The sequence below is a fragment of the Argopecten irradians genome, chromosome 5, assembly GCF_041381155.1.
Source record: "Argopecten irradians isolate NY chromosome 5, Ai_NY, whole genome shotgun sequence".
NCBI classification, from domain to species: domain Eukaryota; kingdom Metazoa; phylum Mollusca; class Bivalvia; order Pectinida; family Pectinidae; genus Argopecten; species Argopecten irradians.
In genome coordinates this window covers 12657425-12671388 of record NC_091138.1, presented here as the reverse complement: position 1 = coordinate 12671388, position 13964 = coordinate 12657425, and the positions used below count along the sequence as shown (strand labels likewise).

Genomic DNA, 13964 nt, shown 5'->3' with positions numbered 1-13964 from the left:
GTCTATAGCAATACACCACAGGTACATGTGGTATATCTGTGCAATATTATAGCATTTTAATGTTTGGGTCCATATAACACAAACTATAGGTATTAGGTAATTAAAACCATGTCAGAAATTTATAAAGACTTTATCTCATTAAGCAGAATATCAGTGTGAAATAATGTTTTAGTACAAGAACCATGAGGTTGACTCATCACATTCATTTTGTTTATCATAAAGGTAAAACTTCTGTGATAAGTCTTAACATTGGTAGATTTGCATCGTCAACAGAGTCTTAACCCAAAGTGCCAGAATATACTTTCTTTAAGACATATACTTTCATGACTCATGGATATTGGCATTTTAGCCGCATAGTCCAACAGCTAGCCTTGCCTTTATGGCTACGCATATGGGTGTCGATCGGTCTCGATTTACCATGGTGAAGTAATGTCGAGCACGGCCCACACTTGGATGGGTGACCCCTCCGTTGGTTCTAGTTCTGGCCTCCGCACATTACAATTGTACTATAAAGTAACCAATTCAACACTTACCCTGAAGTCATATCTGTCAAAGAATTCCTGGAGACTTCTGGGAAGTTGTCCAATAGAATTTCCATTGATTATTAAAGGCATGTTTTCACATCACAAACTTTGGACACAATTGTTAAATCTGAAACAGAGAAAAGTTGTGACATTGAGCATTACCTGGTCAGTGTTTATTACACAATGTACATCTACAGCTCAGCTCTATATTATCTTATAGGACTCAATGTCATGTTCAGTCTCCCTATTGATGCAGGTTTCTCAGTTCTATCCTGTATGAGGTTAAGGTCACAATCTTTAATTCAGCAATGTGTAGGTAGGTTTATTAGGATGTGTATGGTACATTATTTAGTTACACCCCATTTCTCATGAAAGGCGATATTTGTCTATATTAAAACAATGGTTTTATTATTTATATGGCAAATTCTACGACGGATTTATTGAACTCAAAAAATTCAAAAGGTCTTACTCCATATAACTACAGCCATTTACATTGTACATCAAGTCACAGAAAGTAAAACTGCAATGGCAGATCGGTTATCTGATATGATGCTAATTGCTTCCATGTGCACAAATAAATATACATATATTACTATGCATTCTACATATTTCATTGTAAATTTTAAGCTTTACAAATCTATTCTGCCGTATATAAACCGGTCTACAACATATACAAATCTCATTTGTAATAACATCTTGAATATTGTACTATTGAGAGTTAAGGTGTAATAGAATTATGGTTTTATATTTCCTGTGTAACATGAAAATTATTTCATATATCATTTCAAATACCATATTTAACTTTCACCTTTATCATTTTCTTTCACATCTACAGTGACTATAGAAAAACATTTATACATGTACATACAACATAATAGATAGAAGCTGACTGTATACACATACCGTATTTGACCCAATAATCGCCCCCCCCCCCCCCCCATCCCTATAAGTGCCCCTATCTCTATTTAAGGTCTCAATTTCACCTATCTCTAATTAAATGCTGATCGACTGAAACTATGAAAATTGTGTAGGTTTCTTCATCTGGTTTCTTTTGCAAATTGATTAATGGCTTTCTGTACAATATTTTTTATGGAAGACTAGTCCAAACTTAATTTTGTTAAACGTCGTCCCTTTTTTTCCCATTTTTTTTCAAGGCCCTGGGCACTTATTAAGTCAAATACAATATAGTCTTCAAAGTCTTCAAGCAAACATTGACATGTTCTTTGGACATCATAAATCTATATTAGTATGAAATTACATATGATATTCATTATTATGTTTGGGTGCCATTTGACCTCTGAACTTTGACACAAGCTGACTGTGGGTATTATTCTTCTAATCATAACAGTACATGTATTTCATATCCGCTATTCATATCAATAACAATACCAACAACGAGCAATACAATGGGCGCCGACTTTAACTGTCAGAAGGGTTCTAGTCCAGTACTTGGCCTAGTGTCTATTGGCAGCGGAATTCATACACGGACGGACATAAATATTTAAAGTAGACTACAACCATTTAAAGCACTATGCTTCATAGGCTTTTCACAATATTGAAAAGAAATCATTAAAATGCCAATATATATCAATCACATAATGGTTTTTAATTCTGGAGAAAACTGAATGAAACCTACCCAATATAGATCACAAACTTACAGCCAGGGGCAATGGGGGGGGGGGGGGGGGGGGTGAGCTAATTACAGTGTTCCAACATTTTACTACTAGTCCCTCACCTCTGGGTTTCGAATTTGATTCCCAAGTGGGGCAATTATTAGTCAGGTAGTACCGACCATACTTTAAGGTTGTTTGTTGGTTTTTCTCCGAGTACTCCGGTTTTTATCCACCTTCTAATACAGACATTTAAGGAATGATTCTTATTTTTTGTTGTTGACTGGTGTGTAAACTGCATTTTTTGTACAGATATTTTAAATGACGCGTGTCATGTTGAAATATTTGTACAAAAAATGCAGTTTACACACCAGTAAACAACAAAAAATTAAAAACATTCCTTATATTTACATTTCGACCGACCATTTCATTTAAATTTAGTGTTCCGGTGAAATAAACTTTCGTTTTTTCAACGTTATACGATTGATGGAACAGCTGAGTAATTGATGGAATCGGGAAACAGCTGGCTCCAATTTGGCGGGAAAATGTGTCAAGTTCCGGGAGTAAATAAAATATAGTTCCACAATAACTTTATCATTTTAAATCCATTTATTCCATATGATTTCATTTTTATATTTTTTAATATTAACACAATGCTTTCCATTGCATTCAAACTGATGTTGATATCGAACCTATGGCATGGCATATATTTTTTGGCCTAACCGGATGCGCATTCACATAAGGTCGGTTAAGTCAGTGTTACGGTTTGTGTTCTTGCGCAGTGTAAACAATTGCTCGGTTAGTAAGGTTATATAGGAAAGTGACCTATCCTACAATATAGGATGTTACAGTTTTAGACCTATCCTACAATATAGGATGTTACAGTTTTAGACCTATCCTACAATATAGGATGTTACAGTTTTAGACCTATCCTACAATATAGGATGTTTCAGTTTTAGACCTATCCTACAATATAGGATGTTACAGTTTTAGACCTATCCTACAATATAGGATGTTACAGTTTTAGACCTATCCTACAATATAGGATGTTACAGTTTTAGACCTAGCTATCCTACAATATAGGATGTTACAGTTTTAGACCTATCCTACAATATATAGGATGTTACAGTTTTAGACCTATCCTACAATATAGGATGTTTCAATGACCCTATAACACAGACATGGTGATAGTGGAGAAATTGAAAGATCAGTCCAATACGGATATAAATTCTAGCATTCTATGGTATGTCATATTGACACAAATGATATATGTTACTCAGAATGTACAAATCAATGGAGATCTGGAGATCTGGAGTTCCTGGAGAGTTTCCGGAGAGTTTCCGGAGAGTTTCCAGTTCTCTGGAGTAGATCACTATGTCTATAATGACTGCATGCATGAACAGATTTACTTAGGAAAAATCAATTTACAAACAATTCCACTCTATCTAGCAGATATGTAACAGTGCATGTCCAGATAAATATTACATAGAGCAAAGTCATGATCTGTGACGTCTAAATCTACACAGGAATCCCCTTAAGCTTAGACTTATAACTATCTATCCAATATTCAGCTTGTTTACTTTGCCTCTAATTAACAGTTGTTATATATATAAATATATAACTCTGTGTAACCCTCCTTTAATATCATTATAATATACACTGTGAAAGAGGTTTGATTTAAAAATGAAAAATATTGTCTGTACCGGTAAATTCTTTCTACTCAGGGAAAGAGGTGCATATAAAAGCCATACTGGCAAGTTCTTCTCATTTGAAGTTCAGCAGGTTTTAGTTGTAAATAGTGTACATAAGCGATAAAGTCATCTTCTAGTCTCACGGGAATTTCCCATTAGCTCAGTCAGCAGAGTGGTGGACCACTAAGTCCGGGGTCGCAGGTTCGAGCCCGGCGGACAGCACACTAAACTCTCACCTTGTATTTGATGCCACAGATCACTCTAAGTGGAGGCTTCCTTGGGGAGTGAACCTCCAGGGTTGGTGCATGTTTGAGTGTGAACATATTTCAAAGGGGAGGGCGAGGGGTTACAATGAAGCAGATTTTAATTGTAAATAGAATACATATGAGACATGGTCACCCTAGGCCTATCTAAGCTTTGCACTATAGAGAAAATGCCGCAGTGCGGTGGACCAATAACTGCATGATCGCGAGTTTGATTCTGGCTGGTAGCACTCTCATTCTGTTACAGAAGTATAATGCCAATGGAAACAGACAACTGATAGTAAAATCTGCATAATTGCATGCACTTATGAAATACCAAGTGACACACTGTCCAAATATAAAACTACCTACAGTATATATGTTCTAAATAAACAGTACATTGTCATTTCAAAGAACAAAAGTTTGCATGCATAAAATGCATAAAAGAAAATGAAAATATATATTGTAATCTATTGGACTTTTCTAAAATGGTCATAAATGATTATACTTACATTACTGTTGAATGGCTACACCTCTGATGTTGGGAGTCCGTCACCACCTATAAAACATCAACGATAAGCAACTAATATCGTTAAATCATCAAATTTCATGCATACAATTTAACTACACAAATATTTCCAACAAGGACACTGAGAATAAGTTTCACCTGTTAAACGAGCAAAATCCAATTTCTAAACAAACAGTGTGAAAGTGTCAATAGTGAAACAGCGTTGACAATTGACATACCTGTGACAGGTACAAATATGGTTCCAGTTTATAGGGCAGTTCTGTAGTACAGGTGTATACACATACCAGTCTACTGTACCTGTCTTATCTCTGCTACTGTACTATACCTACCCGCTTTACAATCTCGTTACTTACCTGTTCCATACAGGTGATTGATTGATTTAAAACTATACAGCCCAACAGCGGCAGACTTGAACGCTACTACACTGGTCAGGACTGTACACAATATAGCAATCTATTTAGAAACTATCAAATATTTTCAGGTGAAAACATTTTATTTTGACCATATATAACTAAAATATATTTTCTAAAGTCTTTACTTCCAAAAAAATTATATCTATATATATAAATATAGGCAAATCTTGCTTTTAGGTAAAAAATATTTCATCGTCAAACTTTAATGTTCTTTGGAAGTGTCCCAATTTCGAACCAATCAGGTTTTTGTATGCACACAAATTCCTAGCAGTAACATACATTTTACCAAACGTTTACTTAAGCAAATAAGAATGTTTGTATTGTGCACTGAAATTCTACTTTCCGTCAATCAATGAAAGTTAAAAGTGGGAATTTTTTGGCAGTCTTCCTGAGTTTGTATTATACTAAATCCCGTGTATATATACACACTGTATATGAAACGGGCTTAATATTAAATGTCTAATTCTTTAGTACAATCATATATATATGTTTTATCAAACGATTATATTTTTAATAACAGTCTTCAAAATTAACCATCTAAGGTAAATACCGGTAAGTTTATTTTAGATACAACATTATAATTGTGTTTTCAAGATGACGGCTATGGTGGCCATCTTTGATTTCTGATTGACCCAAAAAATAACAACACTCACTTGCTTGGGACCATATCAGGATCATTTAAGGAAATTTTCAGCCAAATCCTGAAGAACTTGAGAATAAGTTAAAAATGTGTTTTCAAGATGTTGGCTGTGACAGCCAATTTAGATTAAGTGTAATGGCCCGAAAAATAACAACACTTAGTCAGGACCATGTCAGGATCACTTCTGACAAGTTTCAGCCAAATCGCACTAGTAGAACTTGAGAAGTTCAAAATGTGTTTTCAAGATGGCATCTGTGGTGGCCATCTTGGATTTTGGATCGACCAAAAAAAAAAACAACACTTGGTCAGGACCATACTGATAGAACTTCGGAAAAAGTCCTAAATGTGATTCCAAAAGGCGGCTGTGGCTTTATGTAATGAATACTTTTTGATAGTTGTTTTGACACATAGACAGGACATATAGATGAAATGGTTTTCTCTATTAGACCTTTCACAGTACTGCTCAACCTAAACAATTAGTATGGGTCTTGGGATCAGGAACAAGAGGTCCAGAGGGCATGTATCACTCACCTGGTTTGTTGTGCTAGGAAATGTTCCTAATACAGGTTCGATGTTTATTTCCTCAAACATTTACATCTAATTTTCTGCCCCACGAGGGGTAAGAGCCAAGATTTATATAAACTCTATTCCCTTTTACCCAAGGATGTTCCTGGCCAATTTAAAGGATTTACCTCTTATTTCCCCTATTGGGTATGACCTCTCCTGCCCCAGAGAGGGTAAGGGGGAAAGATTTATACAAACTCTGTTCCTCTTCCCCAAGGATGTTTCTGGCCAAATTTGGTTATATTCCATGCAGAACTCTATGACTGACTAGTAGAGATTTGATTAAAGGATTACCTCTAGCCCAAATTGGAACTCCTCAGATGTAAAACATTACCTTGGATGTGATAGGTGTAAGAATATATAAGAAAATCAAACATACACAAACGTCGTGAAACCTATGATTTATACAAATTCTGTTCCTTTTCCCCAAAGAATGTTCCTGGCTAAATTGGTTACATTCCATGCAGAAGTCTATGACTAGTACAGACATCTCGAAATTTGCCGGTCGGACGGAAATGTTTGGCAAAATTTGACTCGGACCAGTCAGTCCGAACTGACTCAGGCAATTATTGATCGAGCTCCAGAAGTTGGTAGAAATGGCATCTGAAGTATTATGCAGGTGGCGCACCTGGCAAAAACGTAAACTGAATAGGATAATCATGAAAACAGCAGCCTGGATACTAATAGCAGGAAGTTTTGTTTACTTCAAAAATTCACATTAATGTTCTGTCCAGCAAAATCTTGTTCGGTCCGGCTTACTCACAGTCCTTGCCGGTCCGAATATTCAGCCATTTTTTTCAACTTTCGCGATGTCTGTAGTAGCGACTTAAATAAAATATTAATGACCGGGCCAGGTTAACAAAACTTATGTGAGTAACAGATACTAAAGTAGACTGAACCTTAGTGAATAAATCTACAATGTCATTAGAAATACTTAAATAAAAAGACACAGATAAAACAAACGCAAACTGCAAAATGTACATACCGTAATATGTTGTACTGTGCCAGACAGAGTTGAATTTCGTTTATACATGTATATGGTTGGCCTAACTAATAAACTAGCATTTACATGAAGAAACATTAGCTTAACAGTATTTAGACAAAATTCAGCTCCATTTTTTAATTCATCAATTTTTATTTAAAGTGAAGGGCAGGAAAAATCTTTACTTTTATGTACAATAAACAATATATTGCCCTATACGTGTAGGGAGACATGAAAATTCGTTCATCCAGGGCATGTCATATCTTAAGTGACATCACAGGTAATATTATCATGACATCATAATCAAATTCAAAATATGACGTCATGGCATGTAAATGTCTCGGTGAATAGAAACTTCATATCAAAGCTTAGGATTTTTCCTCACAGAAATAAAATGGAAAATTTTGTCTTTAATTCTTACTGAGATGTTAAATAATTTGATATATCATGAACCTACAGACCTTATTTATTAAGTTCCACATTATATTGTAACAGGAGAGGAGAAAATGTCAAGACCAGGATTCCAACTTGGGACCTCCGAACATTAGCCGTATGCTCTACTGATGAAGCCACCTGTGGTCCCAGTTAATGATTCAATCTCTCCCATATTATATAGTTCATTGCGGTCCCCACATTCACCTCTGTCAACGGCTCACGGATTGGCCGTCTGTTAACAGAATATTACGTCATGTTAATTGTTTAATACATTGTGTCCCCTTTATATATGATGTCGAGGTAATTGTTTCTGAAACGCTGATGTCATATGTAAATCGTGACTTTTTACTTACAAGTAAATCTTGTGTATCTGCAAAATAATCCATTTGTTTGGTTAATACTATTGAATGATCAAATTATAATATTGTCAGAACTGACAGTCATTTACAGGAAAATAATACAAAAGGAAACTTCGGTTACATTATGTAGTAAAGAATATAGCATATGTCCGAAATACGTTTTTCAAAAACCTTGAAATTTCCATGGGCCAGACAAATGTGTGGATCGCAATATTATATAATTACTAATTGCACTATGAGATAGACTGATGAAGATTGACACGCAGTCCAATTCTGTTACAGGCCTCCCTCCCTTGTCCAAGTCTTTGCCTTCAAATACATACAAGACCCTTTACCACCACTGTTGGTATTTGAGTTGGGGTCCAATGTAGAACAGGATTGATAGATAAATATAATTCTGGTGCCCCAACCACCAGGAATCAAATGTGGGTCTACGGCATCCAAATCTACAACTCTTCTAGCTGAGCCAAAGAAGTGTGCTCCATCATTTGAGTGTCATAGAGAGTATTTAACAATTAACCCCTTTTACAATACATGCATGATATCGGCATGCATGTTCTTGAGTGTACTAGAGATGTATATTTTAGTCAATTTTAACTCCTCAATTTATTCATTTGGATATTTTGTTCCAAATTGATTTATTATCTCCCTGTATATATATATCTTATACATGTATTAAATGAGTGAGTGTTATGAATCATGTTCACACCTCCTGTGTCAAATTCCAGTTTTGGCACGAGCTTGACCTGTCTGTGGGGTGACCTCTATAATTAGCCTAGGGATTTCATTGGTCATTCCTATTGGGCGCCTTTACTCTTGTTTAAATTGTGTATCTCATGTCACTCCTTTTTTTAATCCTGAGTTGTCAGGACGTATGATATTTGTCAGAAATCTTCAAAAACCCACCCACCCTCCCTAGAGGAAATTTAAGTTATTTTTATTTGTTGTCCTCAGATTGGTTTAATATTAAATTCAGAGAATTATCCATTGTATGTAATAGTAGTAGTTCGAGATATTTGGGATAGTATGTTTGATGTGCTAATAATTAATATTAGAAATTTAATTTATTGATTGTCTGCCTAATTTAGCAAGTTATAGGGCTCGTATGTAAATTAAAATTATTCTCATAATTGTAGACCTTTCAGCCTGTTCAGAATGTATAGCAATTATCATGAATGGACTTTAAAGTGACAATATATTTCGATTTAGGGTGAAAGGGCTTTTTGTTATAATTGTATATATCTATTTTCACTAAATGCCAAAACTTTAAAGTTGTGATGTCTTATATATAAGGGAGATAATTATAACATTTATAAAGACATTTCCTGGTCTGTTTTGAATGAAGTGGACTCAGCGTTGTATGATAAATTGATCAAATAGCTTTATGTTCAGATATTCAATCATCATGTAAAAATTATCATTGTATTAGTCAACAATTTTTAGGTACATCAACGCTAACGTTAGACTGTCGTGTAATAAGCTTAGGCCTGCGTATACGCTATCCGTTCAGTCTTGAGCAGCTAACAACACACCCATTTAGATTCAGCTCAAAGTCATTTCATTATCGTAATAATTAAAAAATGATAGATAAAAATTAAAACTGCAGCAACTTACAATATGTACTTGTATGTAATCCAATAATATTAGATCTCGATATTGAGAAACTTCTGATGTGCAATACGACGTAATGATCAAAAGTGTCTCATCGTGCTATACCTCTAACATTGTTGGAGTAATTTGTATGTATCCATGTTGTTAGTCCACAACTAGCATTTCTTACTTTCACTTTCAACTTATTAGGTCACTTCCGGTTAGAGGTATGGGTAATTCTAAAAGTAAGATAAAACCGCGGAGTAAAACAAGTCCGGATCTGGGATGGGGAGACTCAATCGGAAAACCTATCGGTACGGTGGCTGATTTATGCCATTTCTGTTTTTTCGTCTTTTCGCCCCGAAAAGGCGAAAATTAAATATCTTAATTCTCTTCTTTTCGTCTTTTCCCCCGAAAAGACGAAAATTAACAAATTTAAATTTCGTCTTTTCGCGGCGAAAAGACGAAAAGACGAAAAGTCAAACACGAAAAGACGAAAGTGAAGCACGCTAATTAGCGCCTTTAATTTTCGTCTTTTCGCCTTCAAAAATCTCGTCTTTTCGTTTTTTCGTCTTTTCGCCCCGAAAAGACGAAAAGACGAAAATTAAGGTTTGTTAGATTTAGTCTTTTCGGGGCGAAATTAAGAAAAGTTAATCGGGGCGAAATTAAGGTTTGTTAATTTTCGTCTTTTCGGGGCGAAAAGACGAAAAGACGAAATTTAAGGTTTGTTAATTTTCGTCTTTTCGGGGCGAAAAGACGAAAAGACGAAAAGATTAAATGGCACAAATCAGCCACCGTATATCGGGCCTTTCCGCCATATCTTCGGAAAATATGACGGAAAGGCCCGATAGGTTTTCCGATTGAGACAGGGTTATCTTCAGATGGATTTGTATGCATCAGAATTCGTTTCAATCTTGAAATGTTTAACTGGTATTGTGATGATCCAAAATAAGTTGATCCTCGATTTTAAACTACAAATGTACTTTGGTTAGTACACAAACGATATAAGTTACCATGGTAACTGTTGAGAACACACAAAGCTAGCACTGATTAACATTGTTTTAACTATCATTAATACATGTTTACTAGAGTCATATTCAGTATTCTCAATAGAAACAAGATACTCCTGTAAAGCAGATATCAATTCCAGTAAATCAGATGGAATCATGTATGAATCAAGAAAAACTTAACTTGCATTACTTACCCAGCAAGACAAGAAATTTGTAGAAACAAAGTACTAATAGCCTTTCATGATTTTTATTGTGAGTGATTGTATACTTTTTAACTACTACAAGTTAAGTGTGAAACCCTTCTGTAAGAAATGTTTATAAATCAGTCTACTGTATGCAAGGTAAATTATAGACTTTACTGTGTTAATTATAAATGGCCCAGTGTTCATAAACATAGTATCTTCAGTTCTCAATTTGAAATTAGAACCGAGGATTTGTGAACTTTTCTTACAACTGTTTTACTGTAATATGTGATATTATGTTTTATTATATGACTGGTGCTTTTGCTGTATTTTGATTGGTCAATACGTTTCTCAGAAGTATTCATCAACTGCGATATATCAACCCCGAAATCGGCGGCAAAAAGCACGCGAGGTTACTGGACTCAGTCCAGATACCTCTCGCGAGTCCAGTAACCTGTGTCAAAAATAGATCGAGGAAAACTCCCTTGAAATGTGACGTCATAATCACTTTTGACGTCAAGTCGTACCCAAATATAGCGTAACAGGAGTTTCCCTCATTCAATGACGTCGGGATAATCTATTGTGACGTCAATATTATAGTCGGCAACATATATGGCGGAAGGCACCAAGTTTACTGCGATCAACGGTGACAACTGCAAACTTCAATTTATGGAAAACGTTCAAGAATGCCAGACGGGCTGCAGTTGATACAATATTCCAGTTTTACCAGTCTAAACCGTTAGCAAGAAGCATTTGGATATTTACCATATATACTACTTGTAATTGCTTTTGTAAACAGAAAGTTTGCAAATATCATCTTGTTTTTTTGTAGATTTTAAAGTCTTTTTGAAGAACCGGGTTAATATCATGTAAGTTTCATATAATAAAACAGTTATCGACCTATTTTCAGGTGGATACGGTAAGTTATCAACCCTCGAAAATGATATGACCCTCGGCCTCCGGCCTCGGGATATATCACTTACTCGGGTTGATAACTCACCGTATCCACCTGAAAATAGGTCGATAATTGTATAATACATGTATGTATGAAGGGGTTGTCTTAACAGTTAATACATTTATAAGGTAACATACACAAGCTTACAGATACAACGGCAGCTGAGCCTGCAGTCTTGTAAGGGGCGAAAAGACGAAAATTAACAAACCTTAAATTTCGTCTTTTCGTCTTTTCGGGGCGAAAAGACGAAAATTAACAAAGCTTAATTTTCGTCTTTTCGTCTTTTCGCCTTTTCGCCCCGAAAAAATACAAATTACAGATATACTTTAATTTCTAATGTACAATTACGATGAAGACCATGTCATGTATGTAGTCAAAATGTCATTTCAAATAATACACAGTACATTGTACCTACTGATTGACTGTTATGATTAACTGTATTTGAGCAATTTCTTGGTACAAGTCCTTCCTTTAAACTCAAAGTCTTCACGAGTTGTCTTTCATAAATTATTTTGTTAACAAGTTTATCCGTGGTTCAAACGCTTTCAATTAATACCCGCCGACAACTTTTTTTTCCAAGTTGTGTAGGGGAGGCAACTCCTATAAGTGCTATGTTTAGCATCTTAAGTTCATTATGGTCCTTACATATACACGGCAATGTTTTGATTAGCGTAATTGCTAAAGAGGGCGATTAGAACACAACAAATAAGATATTAATGAATTTTTAAAAAAATGTATCAATCACGCTAAAGGATTTGCGGAATGATGAATCTGTTAGTGGCACGTGGCATATGCCACGTGTGAGAAATCTACGTAACTGCTGTAAACAAACATGTTGACTTCTGTTTTAAAACTTCTAATCTTAGTTATTGATGAAGATACTTGTAATACTATCAATTTAATAAATCGATTGTTATCATAAACTACTTTGATGCTTCCATATTGAACAATTAAGTCAATATTAAGATAAAAAGATTTCAAAATGACTTCCACACCAGACCGGAAGGCGAAAAGACGAAAAGACGAAAATTAAGGTTTGTTAATTTTCGTCTTTTCGGGGCAAAAAGACGAAAACACGAAATTTAAGGTTTGTTAATTTTCGTCTTTTCGGGGCAAAAAGACGTAAAGACGAAATTTAAGATTTGTAAGTTTCGTCTTTTCGGGGCGTAAAGACGAAAAGACGAGATTTTTGAAGGCGAAAAGACGAAAATTAAAGGCGCTAATTAGCGTGCATCACTTTCGTCTTTTCGTGTTTGACTTTTCGTCTTTTCGCCGCGAAAAGACGAAATTTAAATTTGTTAATTTTCGTCTTTTCGGGGCGAAAAGACGAAAAGACGAGAATTAAGATATTTAATTTTCGTCTTTTCGGGGCGAAAAGACGAAATGGCATAAATCAGCCACCGTATCAAACCATCGTAGTATGTCCCAACTAAACCGTTTTAGAATGTTTTTGCTACTCCCTATCACAACCACAGGGATCTGAGATATAATATGCCTGAGCGAGGCTTCGGCTGCAATCTTATTGGCCGGTTATAAAAAGTCTCTCTTCTCGGGACGTTATATATGGATTTCGTCGTTACTATTCAAACATACATCTATGGACTTTTTATAGCCGGCCAATGAGATTGCAGCCGAAGCCTCGCTCATGCATATATATATTATATCGGCCACGAAGCCAGTATGAATTTTTAATTAGATGGCTTCACGATGTTTGTCATAATGGGGCTTATATCGTCTTAATGACGGCACTTTGTACAGATGTATAGGATGATTTTGAAAGGAAAATTATCGCTCTTTCCAACGGTAGTGACCGTTTTTATGACGATGTACTAGAAATGTGTTTTTTTTTATAGCCGCTAAAGGTAGGCGGGTTAGAAATTTTGATTATAGTACCATGTAGAGTATGATTTTTATCGTTTTTTTTTTATCTAGACCTCTAATACGTTTAAAAATGGTCTTAGGGCACTCTGGTGGGTCCATGATTATATAATCTGTAACTAATTCTCAGATCCCTGTGGTCCCGTATTCGTTTGGTGTTGGTGCTCGAAATGGCAAACCTGTAGTCAAGTGATAAGAACAACTTTGCAAGCATACTATATCAAAATTTCCTTTCAGTTCTAATCACGTGTGGAATTATTTTAGTCCTTGCTTCATTATTGGGCATTTTGACATACTTTCCCTCGTTCAGATTTCAATATTGTGATTACTAATAGAACCGATTATCCGTGCATGTTGTCA

At 35.3% G+C, this 13964-nt stretch overlaps 1 long non-coding RNA gene across 1 annotated transcript; it reads right to left on the bottom strand.

The window, feature by feature from the left end:
- Positions 1-513: 513 nt before the first annotated feature.
- On the bottom strand, positions 514-9800 carry LOC138322896 (uncharacterized). Its single transcript, XR_011208500.1, has 3 exons — positions 9604-9800; positions 4580-4626; positions 514-651 (listed from the first exon to the last, which is right to left on the bottom strand). It is a non-coding gene; the product is annotated as an uncharacterized lncRNA (long non-coding RNA).
- Between the last annotated feature and the right edge of the window lie 4164 nt (positions 9801-13964).